This window comes from Somniosus microcephalus, chromosome 16 (genome assembly GCF_052327205.1).
Source record: "Somniosus microcephalus isolate GS21.2 chromosome 16, FLI_Smic_1.0, whole genome shotgun sequence".
NCBI classification, from domain to species: domain Eukaryota; kingdom Metazoa; phylum Chordata; class Chondrichthyes; order Squaliformes; family Somniosidae; genus Somniosus; species Somniosus microcephalus.
The window spans coordinates 81,507,827-81,523,056 of record NC_141002.1 but is presented as its reverse complement, the minus strand read 5'-3'; positions in this window follow the sequence as shown (position 1 = coordinate 81,523,056).

Genomic DNA, 15,230 nt, shown 5'->3' with positions numbered 1-15,230 from the left:
AAAACCAAGGGTGTGGCGAGAATGAGGAACTTAAAGAAATTATTATTAGTAAAAAAACAGTACTAGCAAAATTAATGGGACTAAAAGTCAATAAATCCCAAGGACCGGATGACCTACATCCTAGGGTTTTGAAAGAGGTGGCCATTGGGATAGTGGATGCATTGATTGTCATCTTCCAAAATTCTATAGATTCTGGAACGGTTCCTGCAGATTGCAGGATAGTAAATGTAACCCCATTATTTAAGAAAGGAGGGAGAGAGAAAACGGGGAACTACAGACCTGTTAGCCTCACATCAGTTGTTGGGAAAATGCTGGAATCTATTATAAAGGATGCAATAACTGGGCACTTAGAAACTAATAGTAAGATTGGGTAGAGTCAACATGGATTTATGAAAGGGAAATCCTGTTTGAGGATGTAACTAGTGGAGTAGACAAAGGGGAACCGGTAGATGTGGTGTATCTGGATTTTCAGAAGGCCTTCGATAAGGTCCCACATAAAAGGTTGGTGAACAAAATTAGGGCACATGGAATTGGGGGTAATATACTAGCATGGATTGAGAATCGGTTAACAGACAGAAAACGGGTCTTTTTCAGGGTGGCAGGCTGTGACTAGTGGGGTACCGCAAGGATCGGTGCTTGGGCCCCAGCTATTCACAATCTAAATCAATGATTTGGATGAGGGGACTAAATGTAACCTTTCCAAATTTGCTGATGATACAAAGCTAGGTGGCAGTGTCAGTTGTGAAGAGGATGTGAAGAGGCTTCAAGGGGATCTCGACAGGCTCAGTGAGTGGGCAAGAACATGGTAGATGGAATATAATGTGGATAAATGTGAAGTTATCCACTTTGGTAGAAAAAAAAAGGCAGAGTATTTCCTAAATGGTGAAAGATTGGGGAATGCAGATGCTCAAAGGGACCTGGGTGTCCTTGTACATGAGTCACTGAAAGTGAATGTGCAGGTGCAGCAAGCCATTAGGAAGGCAAATGGTATGCTGGTCTTCATTACAAGAGGATTGGAGTACAGGAGTAAAGAAGTCTTACTCCAATTATATAGGGTCTTGGTGAGACCACACCTGGAGTACTGTGTACAATGTTGGTCTCCTTACCTAAGGAAGGATATACTTGCCATAGAGGGAGTGCAACGAAGGTTCACGAGATTGATTCCTGGGATGGCAGGACTGTCGTATGAGAAGAGATTGAGTGAACCAGGCCTGTATTCTCTTGAATTCAGAAGAATGAGAGGGTATCTCATTGAAGCATACAAAATGATTACAGAGCTTGATAGGATGGATGCTGGGAGAATGTTTCCCTTGGCTGGGGTGTCTAGAACCAGGGGTAAAGGGTAGGCCATTCAGGACTGATGAGAAGAAATTTCTTCACACAGAGGGTGGTGAATCTTTGGAATTCTCTACCCCAGAGGGCTGTGGAGGCTCAGTCATTGGGTATATTCAAAACAGAAGCCGATAGATTTCTGACTAGTAAAGGCATCAAGGGATATGGCGATAGGGCCGGTGAATGGAGTTGAGGCAGAAGATCTGCCATGATCTCATTGAATGGCAGAGCAGGCTCGAAGGGCCAAATGGCCTACTCCTGCTCCTATTTCTTAAGTTCTTAATGGCCGCATATGTGGGCACATTTATGGTCATAGCTTGGGTGCCTGGTTGATGGGGAAGTTATGCTTGCAAGATGCTCATTTTGAAGTCAGTACCACCGGCTGGGAAGTTTGTGTATCAGAACCCTCTCAAGCCCCTTATTGGGCGGGGGGGGGGGGGGGGGGGGTTGGTGGCAGTAGGAATAATGGAACTTATATTTTAATGGGGGTCCACGCCAGGTTCATTCTAGTGTCCAGGTCACACAGCAGCAATGATAGGTCAGAGGAAATTGCCAGCGTCAGTAATCCCTCCCCTCAGCCCCACCCCCTCCGATGTCATGCACCATGTCTTGTCTGAATGGAGGTTCCGCCCACCCCAGGTCCTGTTGGGAATTGACATCCTAGGTTAGGACCCAGCACGTTCGGGTCTCACCCCACTTTCCTACGGTTGCAAGGAACAAGTCTGAAGTGCACCTCTGGCCCCGAGGAAATTCAAGCTCCTGATTTACTGTCGATTCGCTAACACCGCTTTTACAATATCGCACAAAGTCAAAATTACTCTCTACAAGTTTAGGATCAGTACGAAGACAGAACGACTTCATACCAATGCTAAACTTGCAGTGTAAATGTACCCTTAAATCACATGTGTATGAAAGCGTTATGGGCTGTAAGACAATCTCAGGATGATCATTTTATCAGCTGTTTGACCTTTGTTCTCGCAGTTTCTGAAATCAGAGCCTCTGGCTTAATGTTGCAGCCTGGCTCTATATGCAGAATATCCTTTAAACATAAGAGAACCTGACGTGCCTTTAGATGGATAAAAAAACAATCGTGCCTCGATTTTTCTTGCCGAGATATATCCCAGTGAGTTAGCAATCTTTGTGAATTATTAAAACCAACCCCAACTAGAGAAATTCCAGGAAGTGCTGATTTATTAAGAATGTCAGCATCTATTAACAAACATGCCAAGAGCACATTTCCCCTCCAGCAGTGCGCAGGCTAGTGGGAGAAAATTCGTGTGGGGAAAGCACAGTAGACGGCCAGATACTTCAAGTGTTTCATTTTGAATGAAATCCTGACTGATCAGAAATCCACCTTTTTAGTTGTTGAAAACATTAAGCCTCAGTAAGATTGTCTCAAAATGAAAAGGGGAAGCTCGTGATTGGTCTGTGAATAGACTAATTGTTCAGAATTAATGTATTTGTTTATGAATTCAATCAACAACAAAAAATAAGCAGCCAGGGTAGAATGTGAGTGCAGCCTTGATTAACGATCACAGAAAAAGGTGGAACGGTTGCTGTCCAGCTCAAATTGAAACTAGGGATAATGTTCAAAAGTTCTTTTTTCTTTACTTTCCGACAGTAGGTGGCAATTTTGCAAATTGAACGAATGGTCAGAAAATCCCACCTGACCCACTGACCTCTACGCCCGAATCCCTGATTAGGCATTCCCAGCGGGCAAAGCTCCACACAGAGTGCAAATTCCTAAACAATTATCCTTTATAATTCAGGTTTTAATGGGGATACTCCTTTGAAAAATGCTGATAAGTACTAATACCATATTGTAGCATGATAATCCAGAAATCGTACAGATATCATATTTCAATACATTACCTGAGAAATGTTGAAGATGGATTAACAGATTTTGATTTTAATGGTGTCTTATCAAGACTTTCAGAAACATCCCAGAGTGCTTCACAATTACTTTGAAGTTCAGCCACTGTAAAGTAGACAAGCTCAAAGCTAAGGATGAGCTGTAAATAGTAAATATTCAAAATGACAACTACCTCCAAGCACATGAGGGAGAAGGGAATAGAGGGTTACGCGGACAGAGTTGGATGAGGAAGGACGAGAGGAGGCTCGAGTGGAGCATGAACTGGTTGGGCCGAATGGCCTGTTTCTGTGCCGTATATCCTATTCAGAAGGGAAGACTTGAGCACAATGCTGTTCTCAAGCAAAGGTATACCAAGAAAAATCAACAACGTTGTTATAAATGAGATGGAAATCCGAGACATGTTAAATGTGCTTCAAACAAATAATTCCTCCACAGCAGATGGTATTTATCACGGAGTACTGAAAGAGATTAGGGAGGAGATTGGTGAGAATCTGACAATCGTTATGAGGGTACTGACAGATATCTCGGAGGGTAGAGGAGGTTACAGAGATAGGGATAAACCCCGGAGGCTGGACGAGAAACTAGCTGAAAAGGTAGAAAACGAAAGTAGTTACGTCAGAGTATTTTTTGGGCGGGCTGGGAGTACGGTTTGAAGTGCCTTAGGACTTGCTGCTGGATCCATTAATGTTTCTAATTTACAGAAAGGACCCATATTCAGAAACTCAATGCAAAGTGGTCATATTTGCAGATGATAATAAACGAGGAGGGGTGGTGAAATCGGAGGAGGCAGCTCACAAATGACAGAAAGAGTTCAACGAGATATGTAAGTAAGTAGAACAATGCCAGATAAAATTTAATCTAGACAAACGTAAAGTGCTACTCATAGGAAGGAAAAATACTCCATGAATAGTACTGAAACAGCTAAGGATGAAGCTGAAAGAGACGCAGGATTCTGAGCAATGTCGAACCAATGCAGCACAGCAATTCACAAAGCCAATAAAATATTGACCCACAGAACCAAAACAATCAGAGGAGATAGTGATCAAAACTTTATAGTGCTCTGATCACACCCACATCTTGAAGACTGTCTCCAGTTTTAGTTACCAAGAAACAAGAGAGACATTCAGGCATTGGAGGCAGTATAGAAAGAGCCACGAGCCTGATCCCAACTGTGATTCTGTATACCCAGAAGCAGCAATGAGATTAATGCCCATTTAATCCATTTTGGTGGTTTTGATTGACAGAGGAATATTGATCGGGACATCATCTTTTCTTCAAATAGTGCCCTGAGATCTTTTGTGTTCATCCAGGGAGATGGGGCCTTAAGTTTAACATCTCTGCCAAAGGATAGCATCTATGGCAATGCAGCATTCCCTCAGTACTACTTCTTCTTAGGCAGTCCCTCGGAACTGAGGATGGCTTGCTTCCACATTAAAAATGAGTTCTCAGGTGACTGATGAGTCCAATGCGGGACCTACAGTCTCTGTCACAGGTGGGGAAGACGGTGGTTGAAGGGGCGGGTGGGTGGGGTGCTTGGGTTGACGTGCGCTCCTTGCGCTGCCTGCGCTTGGCTTCCGCTTGCTTGAAGAGACTTGAGGTGTTCGGCGCCTTCCCGGATGCTTCTCCTCCACTTTGTGCGGTCTTGGGCCAGGGATTCCCAGGTGTTGGTGGGGATGTTACACTTTTTCAAGGAGGCTTGGAGGGTGTCCTTGAAGCATTTCCTCTGCCCACCTGGGGCTCTCTTGCCATGTCAGAGTTCCGAGTAGAGTGCTTGTTTTGGGAGTCTCGTATCGGGCATGCGGACAATATGACCCATCCATCGGAGCTGATTGAGCGTGGTCAAAGCTTCGATGCTGGGGATGTTGGCCTGAGCAAGAACACTGACGTTGGTGCGCCTATCCTGCCAATGGATCTGCAGGATCTTGCGGAGGGAGCATTGGTGGCACCTCTCCAGTGCTTTGAGGTGCCTGCTGTACATGGTCCATGCCTCTGAGGCATACAGCAGAGCAGGTATCACTGCTGCTCTGTAGACCATGAGCTTAGTGCCGGGTTTGAGGTCCTGGTCTTCAAACACTCTTCCTCAGGCAACCGAAGGCTGCACTGGCACACTGAAGGCGGTGTTGGACTTCGTCGTCGACTTCTGCCCTTGTTGACAGTAGGCTCCCGAGGTATGAAAAGTGGTCCACGTTGTCCAAGGCCTTGTCGTGGATTTTGATAATCGGTGGGCAGTACTATGTGGCAGGGGCAGGTTGGTAGAGGACCTTTGTCTTATGGATGTTTAGTGTAAGGCCTATGCTCTCATACGCTTCGGTGAAGGTGTTGACGATGGTTTGGAGTTCGACCTCCAAGCGAGCGCAGACGCAAACGTCGTCTGCATACTGTAATTTGACAACAGAGGATGGGACAACCTTGGATCTGGACTGGAGGCGACGGAGGTTGAATAGTTTCCCGTTTGTTCTGTAAATTAGCTCCACTCCAGCAGGGAGCTTATTGAGGGTGAGATGGAGCATTGCAGCAAGGAAGATCGAGAAGAGCGTTGGTGCGATGACACCGCCTTGCTTGACCCCGGTCCATACGTGAATTGGGTCTGTGGTGGAACCGTTGGTCAGGATCACGGCTTGCATGTCGTCGTGAAGCAGGCGGAGGATGGTGACAAACTTTTGAGGGCTGTCGAATTTGAGGAGGACACTCCATAATCCCTCACGGTTGACAGTGTCAAAGGCCTTTGCGAGATCAAAGGCGGCCATGTACAGCAGTTGGTGCTGTTCCCTGCATTTCTCTTGTAATTGACGTGCGGTGAAGACCATGTCCATTGTGCCCCTTAGTGGGCGGAATCCACATTGCGACTCTGGGAGGAGCTCTTCGGCCACTGGGAGAAGGCAATTGAGGAGGATTCTTGCAATGACTTTCCCTGTGGCAGAAAGCAGGGAAACTCCTCTGTAATTACCGCAATCGGACTGGTCACCTTTCTTGAAGATGGTCACAATTACGGCGTCTGAGATCCCCTGGCATGCTCTCCTCCTTCCAGATAAGAGAAATGAGTTCATGAATTCGCGCCAGTAATTCTTCTCCACAATGCTTTAGTGCTTCGGCAGGGATTCCATCTGCTCCAAGGCCTTGCTGTTCTTCAGTTGTCGGATGGCCTTCTCAACCTCATGCCGGGCTGGGGTTGTGCTGAGATGGTGGCGGGTAGCCTGCTGTGGGATGGAGTTGAGGACACTCATGTCGAAGACAGAGTCATGGTTAAGGAGATCTTCAAAGTGCTCCTTCCAGCAGGCACTGACTGCCTCTCTGTCCTTGATGAGTACCTCTCCGTTCTTGGCCCGCAGTGGGGTAGGGCCTTGGTTGCTTGGGCCGTAGGCGGTCTTGACTGCGCTAAAGAATCCACGCACGTCGTGGTTGTCGGCTAGCTGCTGGATCTCCTGCGCTTTCTCCACCCACCATCTGTTCTTTAGGTCGCGGGTTTTTTGTTGGACCTCGGCCTTCAGGCTTCTGTAGAGCTGCTTTCTTGCTCTCTAGTTCTGTTGCTGTTTCCAGATCAGGAATGCCTTGCGCTTGCAGCTTATTAGCTCCTGGATCTCCTGGTCATTCTCGTCAAACCAGTCTTGGTGTTTCCTGGTTGAGTGACCGAGCGTCTCTTCACAGGTGCTGATTATGGAGGCCTTGAGTGCAGACCAGGCACTGTGGACACTCTGTGTCTCTGCATCACTGGGAGTCGTCAGGTTGTTTGTGAGGCACAGGCTGAATAGGGCTGTCTTTGAGTGCTCCAGCGTTAATTTTCCTGCGGCATTGTTTCTGTTGCCGCCGTTGTTTTGGGGCTACATTGATGGAGATGACAGAGCGAATTAGGCAGTGGTCTGTCCAGCAGTCATCAGCTCCGGTCATGGCGTGGGTGATGCGGACGTCCTTGGGGTCCCTCGCTCGGATGATGACGTAGTCCAGCAGATGCCAGTGCTTGGCGTGAGGGTGCTGCCATGAAGCCTTGTACTTGTCTCTCTGACGGAACAAGGTGTTGGTTATGACAAGGCCATGTTCTAAGCATTTCAACAGGAGGAGGGTACTGTTGGAGCTGGTTTTCCTTACCCCCTCTCTGCCGATCACACCTCCCCAGAGGTTCGTGTCCTTTCCAACTCTGGCAGTAAAGTCGCCAAGGAAGATCAGCTTGTCACTGATGAAGGGTCCCAGACCTGGAACGTTAACTCTGTTTCTCTCTCCATGGATGCTGCCTGGCCTGCTGAGTATTTCCAGCATTTTCTATTGTTATTTCAGCTTGTCACCCGTTGGGACTCGAGACAGGAATTGCTCGAGGCTGGAGTAGAATTCCTCTTTGGTCTCGTCTGTGGCTTCCAATGTTGGGGCGTACGCGCTGATGACCATAGCGCACTGGTTTCGGGCTAGGGTGAGCCAAAGAGTCATGAGGCGCTCGTTTATACCGCTAGTGGAGTCTCTGAGACGCCCAACCAGTTCATTTTTTATGGCGAAGCCTACCCCATGGAGGTTGCGTTCTTCTTCAGGTTTGCCTTTCCAGAAGAAGGTGTAGCCACCACCTTGCTCCTTGAGCTGGCCTTCCCCCTGCCCGGCGGGTCTCACTTAGGACGGCGATGTCAATGTCGAAACGTCTGAGCTCCCAGGCAACGACAGCAGTACGGCGTTCCGGTCTGTCACTGTTGGGGTTGTCCATGAGGGTCCTGATGTTCCAGGTCCCGAGCTTCAAGTTAAAGGGTGGAAGATGCCTGTGCGTGAATTCTTTTAACGTGGGGTGGCCGTTGCACACCAGCTACCACACGGGCTTGACAGAGCATGGTCTTGGTCCAATGGCAAGGGGATCCAAGACGATTGGAGACCAGGCTCTGCTACAATGGCCTAGCACACACACACAAACATACTCCTACTGTCCTCCTCCCTCCTTCCCACAGGTCCTCTCTGCCTGAGTTTCGTAGGATGCATTGTGGTCCTCCCGACCTCGCTGTTGGCCCGTGCCACACCTTCCCTGGGCCCCGACCCAGCTGCTGGTCCACACTGCGCCAGTCCTGGGCCTTGATCTCACTGCTGGGCTCGTCCTCGTTCCTGGGTCCCGGCCTCGGACATGAATGATGTTGTCTCTCACAGGATCAAATTAGCACTGATATTCTCGCGATCCCTGGCCCCGAGCTCCACTAGTCATGAGATCATTAGTCTAGTGGAGAAGTGTAGTCTTGACGGCAGAGAGGTCTGGGAATTTGGGAGCTATGTTTAAGTGAAGAGCCAGTGCTCACTGAGAACAAAGAACAGGCATGGTCGGGGGATGGGCAGTGGGCTCAGGTAACTTTAACCTTGCAGCTTGAACTTGCAGTTAGGGATAAAATGCACACACCATTAGAGCCAGGGGAACATTTCAATGTTTTTCAAGATGGCTCCTGTGCTGGCAGCTCCCTAGGGAGCTCCTTTGCCATCCATTGCCATCCTTTGCTCTTTCCCCCCAACCCCACCCCCGTCTCCTCTCAGTACTACACTGTAATTGTTCTGGACCGATGGACACTTTTACATGCAATAGCACCCTCTGATGGTGGTTATTGTGTTAGCAGTGTGTTTGTATGAAGCAGAGGTCATTTGACCTTTGTTCCTTTCTTCCTGTGTGAGGTCATTTGACCTTTGTTCCTTTCTTCCTGTGAGAGGTCATTTGACCTTCGTACCTTTCTTCCTGTGAGAGGTCATTTGACCTTCGTACCTTTCTTCCTGTGAGAGGTCATTTGACCTTCGTACCTTTCTTCCTGTGAGAGGTCATTTGACCTTCGTACCTTTCTTCCTGTGTAACACAGGAAGTAGAATTCCAGGAAGAACCTGGCAGTAATGGAGGATTCCATAAGGGTTTCACAATCCAATGTAATCTGATTTCATATGTTAGGCCAAGCGCAATATCTTTTCACAAATTTGTTCAAGTAAAGGCTTCAAACAGCAAATGGCTTCACGAAGAATTATTTTGAATAGAGTGTTTAACTTGCTGGATAACTAGATAGGAGCATGTCTAGCGAGACCAGTACAGTGAAAAGATATCAGTGAAAAGATAGCAATACGGCTAGCTGTGAAGAGCGGAGCATGAGGAACCCAGTGTAAGCCTTAACCTCGTAGAGCACATCTACCTCACATCAACATGTCAGAAGATAATAACGAAAATGCTTTGCAGCGAGGAGAAGACCTTAAGCAGGCAGACGAAACTGTAGAAGGTGACAATCGGTCTATATGCTCCGGTTACGTCAGATCGCAAGCTGGTTCACGGTCATCAGGTGGTTCTAGAATAAGCGTGACTATCGCCAGAGCACGGGCTAAGCTAGTGGCAGCTCAAGCCAGAGCTGCGCATGCGAACAGTGAAATAGAAATAAAAGTAAGACAGGCCCGTCTCCAAGCTGAACCCCAAGCAGAACAGGCCCGATTCCAAGCAGAACAGGCCCGATTCCAAGCAGAACAGACCCGACTCCAAGCGGAACAGGCCCTTCACCAAGTTGAACGCCAGGCTGAACAGGCCCGTCTCCAGGCCACATTAGACGCTCTGCAGCAACAAAAAGAGATAGATGCTGCATTAGCCGAGACACAAGTATTCGAGGCAATTTTGGAGGGAGCTGTTCCTGAGACAATTTACAAACCTTTAATTCCCGTTCCGTGGCAGAGTCCACGACAGCGCACCATAGATTACGTGAGCGACCATGCCGACATACAGTTTACAGGAGAAAGGGATGGAGGCCCGCACATCTCTACAGACGCAAGCACTTCGTATAACATGCCACAAGTTGCCAACCAAGGTCAAAGCAGACGGCGTGCCTCAAGCCGCAGAGTCTCCCCCAGCAGAACGGAAGACACGGTGCAGAGGAATAGGACGCTGAATAGAGAAAGTCAGAGGCAAATCCCCTCTCGGTTCCTTGAGACCCCCAACAGAGCCCCTAGCCAAGGCAACCCTGGCACAGGTCCCAGCACCTACGACCTCGCCAAATACCTTGCACGCACCCAGCTGGTAACTTCGGGATTAATTAAGTTTGATGACAGGCCGGAGAATTATCGGGCTTGGAAGTCCTGCTTCCACGATGCCATATCAGGCTTAGACCTGTCGGCAGGAGAAGAGCTCGGCCTCCTTATCAAATGGCTCGGCCCAGAGTCCGCCGGACAGGCCTGCAGGATAAAAGCGGCCAATGTGGGACAGCTGCCAGAGGGGTTGAAGAAGGCTTGGGCGAGGCTGGAAGAAAGCTACGGCCCACCCGAAGCCATTGAAAGGGCTCTCTTTGACAGGTTGGAGAACTTTCCGAGGTTGACGAGTAAGGAACCCCAGAAGCTCCGCGACCTTGGAGATCTGCTGTCGGAACTCGAAGCCGCAAAGCAGGACGGCTACCTACCCGGTCTATCATACTTAGACACTTCCAGAGGGGTAAGTCCCATCATTGAGAAGCTTCCATTTAACCTGCAGGAGAAGTGGATAACGTTTGGATCAAAGTTCAAGCTAAAGCACAATGTGGCGTTCCCACCATTCTCTGCGTTCATTAAATTCATCCGTAAAGAAGCCAAAGCCAGGAATGACCCCAGCTTCAACTTCTTCTCCTCCCACCCAGCACTTGCCAGAAGAGACAAGTTCGACAGACATGGAAAGACACCAATATCTGTCCACAAAATGCAAGTGTCCTCAACTGAGCACACAAAGATTCAGAAGAAACCTGAGGATATGAGCAAACAATGCCCTATCCACAACAAGCCCCATCCTTTAAAGAAGTGCAGAGGCTTCAGGGAGATGTCCCTGGAAGATCGGAAACAATATCTTAAAGAGAACTCTATATGTTTCAAGTGCTGCTCTTCCACGAGCCATCTCGCCAAGAACTGCAAGGTAGATGCAAAATGCACTGAATGTGAAAGTGATCGGCACATTTCAGCACTCCACCCAGGCCCAGCTCCTTGGAAGTCAGAGACGCCTCCTCCCGCTTCAGAGCACGGCGGGGAGAGAGAGGGAGCTATTGGTCCGGAGATTACATCCAGGTGCACCAAGGTGTGTGGAGAAGGAGTGAGCGCAAGAGCATGCTCCAAGATATGCCTCGTTGATGTGTACCCTGCAGGATGTCGCCAGGAATCTGAAAAGATGTATGCCATACTAGATGAACAAAGCAATCGTTCTCTAGCAAGATCCGAGTTCTTCAACATCTTCAAGGTCAAAGGAAGTCCGTCGCCTTACACGCTGAAGACGTGTGCTGGACTTTCAGAGACAGCCGGCAGGAGGGCCTGCGGTTACGTTGTTGAGTCAGCCGACGGGAAGATTAGTCTCCCCCTTCCTACACTCATCGAATGTAATCAAGTCCCCGACAACCGTTCTGAGATTCCCACTCCGAATGCAGCTCGTCATCACCGTCATCTGAGACGCATTGCAGACGAGATCCCACCTCTTGATCCAGATGCAAGCATACTCCTGTTGTTGGGAAGAGACATCCTGAGGGTACATAAGATAAGGGAACAGATCAACGGTCCACATGACGCCCCTTTCGCCCAAAGGCTAGACCTCGGCTGGGTCGTTGTTGGAGATGTGTGCCTCAAGGCCACTCACAAGCCATCTCAGGTGAGCACACTCAAGACTTCCATCTTGGAGAATGGTCGTCCAAGCTACCTTACCCCATGCAGTAGTCAGATCCGAGTGACAGAGAAGTTCAGTCATACGGCTCAGCCTCAGAAAACCCCGGCACTGATCTCCGCAGACAGCACACAGATGATGCTCACTGGAGAGAACTCGGGTCAGTCAGTCTTCTGTCACACCGCCAACGACCACAAACTTGCTCCATCGATCGACGACATGAGGTTCCTCCAGATTATGGACAATGAGGTCTCTCGTGACAGCTCTAACAGCTGGGTTGTACCCTTACCCTTCCGGAACCCCAGACGACGGCTGCCGAACAGGGGGTATGCCTATAATCGTCTTAACTCACTCCGTCGCACACTAGAGAAGAAGCCAGAGATGAAAGCACACTTCCTAGAATTTGTCAAGAAAATGCTTTTCAACGATCATGCAGAGATAGCTCCTCCACTCCAGGAAGGCCAAGAGTGTTGGTACCTCCCTTCCTTCGGAGTCTATCACCCCAAAAAGCCGGAACAGATCCGCGTGGTGTTTGACTCCAGTGCACCATACCAGGGAGTCTCTCTCAACGACGTACTCCTCACAGGGCCCGATCTTAACAACAGCCTCTTGGGAGTGCTCATGAGATTCAGGAAAGAGCCCGTCGCCATCACTGCCGATATCCAGCACATGTTTCATTGCTTCGTGGTGAGAGAAGACCACAGAGACTTCCTCCGCTTCCTGTGGTATCGCAACAACGACCCCAACAGAGACATTGTGGACTACAGAATGTGTGTCCATGTCTTTGGGAATAGCCCATCCCCTGCTGTCGCCATATACGGACTAAGGAGGGCTGCCAAGGAAGAAGACAACGACTTTGGCAGTGATGTGAGAGGGTTCATCGAACGAGAGTTCTACATCGACGATGCACTGAAGTCATTCCCGACCGAAGCAGAGGCCATCAGTACCCTCGGACGAGCCCAGGAACTACTTGCACTATCCAACCTCAGGCTGCATAAGATAGCCTCTAACAGGCCAGCAGTGATGGAGGCATTCCCCCCTGAAGATCGTGCTAAGGATGTCAAAGACCTAGACCTCTTCACTGATGACCTCCCCCTACAGCGTAGCCTAAGGGTGTCGTGGAACATAGCAACAGACACGTTCACGTTCCAAGTCTTAGATGTCAGGAATCCCTTCACACGTAGAGGAGTGCTCTCTACAGTCAACAGCCTATACGACCCTCTCGGCTTCTTAGCCCGTCACCATCCAAGGCAGGCTGCTCCTCGGGAAATTTTCCACACACGCTGAAGAGTGGGATTCACCTCTCCCTGAAGAGATGGAAGCAGAGTGGGACAGATGGAGAGACTCATTCCAAGACTTACAGGAGATCCGAATACCTCACTGCTATACGTCTTTCTCTCCCTCAAATGCCCAATTCAAAGAGCTTTGTGTCTTTGCAGACGCATCCGCTAAGGCCATTGCAAGCGTGGCTTATCTGAAGGTCACCACTCAAGAAGGACAAAGCAAAATCGGCTTTGTCTTTGATAGAGGCAAGTTGGCGCCCCAGCCAGACCTCACCATACCCAGATTGGAACTGTGCATAGCAGAACGCAACCTAGCCCCCCACAGCAGTCTAATGAAGCTGCATCCTATCATCGACACCGACGGACCGTCTCTGTAGTGGTTCTTCTTTTGTCGCCAGAGGACTCTAGTGACAAGTAGAGTTCGGACTATGTGGAGTCGTTAACGACCCCAGACGGGGAGTGTTCTGGACCGATGGACATTTTTACATGCAGTAGCACCCTCTGATGGTGGTTATTGTGTTAGCAGTGTGTTTGTATGAAGCAGAGGTCATTTGACCTTTGTTCCTTTCTTCCTGTGTGAGGTCATTTGACCTTTGTTCCTTTCTTCCTGTGTGAGGTCATTTGACCTTTGTTCCTTTCTTCCTGTGTGAGGTCATTTGACCTTCGTTCCTTTCTTCCTGTGAGAGGTCATTTGACCTTCGTTCCTTTCTTCCTGTGAGAGGTCATTTGACCTTCGTACCTTTCTTCCTGTGTAACACAGGAAGTAGAATTCCAGGAAGAACCTGGCAGCAATGGAGGATTCCATAAGGGTTTCACAATCCAATGTAATCTGATTTCATATGTTAGGCCAAGCGCAATATCTTTTCACAAATTTGTTCAAGTAAAGGCTTCAAACAGCAAATGGCTTCACGAAGAATTATTTTGAATAGAGTGTTTACCAAAATTATGCATTCAAGTGCTGGAGAGGCGTTTGAACCCAGAATCTTCTGATTCAGAAGTGTTACAAAATGAGCTACACCAGCCATTGGAACAACAGCGACTATACGTCCACAATAAAGAATTTATACTTAGAAGCATCAAATCAGGTGGTGGCCTAGAGCTGTAAGGAACCACCACAGAACATTAGGATCTACCATTCTCCACATGGTGGGTTCCTAACCTTAGCTTATTACAGGGAGAGGCTATATGGACACTGGCCAAACGAACTGTTGATAAGAAAAGGGTTAAAACCTCAATACTCAAAGAACAACTTTACACAGACGTACTGTGAGAACAAAGGAACAGACTTAAGATGACGTTACCTGTGTCCGAGAGGTTCCAGAGACCAAGGGCTGTGAGCTACTCATTAAACCTATCGCCTAATATTAAGTATATTACGCTGTATGCTTAATAAATCTTGATCTATTGCTCAAACATACTGGCTGCTGCCTATTGGTGTCTTGTCGAAGAATTCAGAGATCAACTAGGCCTTACAACTTCCACAATGAAGAATTGCTTATTGTTGTTATACTTAGAAGCATGTAATCAGGTGGTGGGCCTAGAGCTGTAAGGAACCACCACAGAACATTAGGATCTACCATTCTCTACATGGTGGGTTCCTAACCTTAGCTTATTATAGGAAGAAACTTAATAGACAACAAGCTCTTCCCGAAGGGGAGGAGCACAGGAAGTTCCCAAGCAATTCACATTGTCATATCCTGCCAAGTTACACAGTGTTCTAAGTAGAGACCCATGAGCAGTGAGAACACAGAGTTGGGGAAATAACTTTATAAATGGAGCAAATTATGTTTAGGGTTGTAGTAACATAAAACAAAATAGTTTTAATCAGCACTTGCTGGATGAACTGATGACCAGAACTTGGGTATACACAGACTTTTGTACACTGTTGGTTGTTTGTATGTTTAAGCCTCCTAGGCATACAGGATGCCGGTAAATAAAAGTCTTGTTTATCAGGAAAACGATCATTATTCAATTATTTAATGGCAACAGGAAGCAAATCAATTGGACCATGCAAGTATGAGAATAATTTGAGAAGTTCAGACATCTTAAGATTGGGAGGAAGACAATTATCTTCATTACAATCATTCTCTACTTTCTGTTTAAAACTTGCATTGTAAAAGACACATAGTTAATCATCCAGGGAGCTGTTTTAATTAGCTGATTTCCT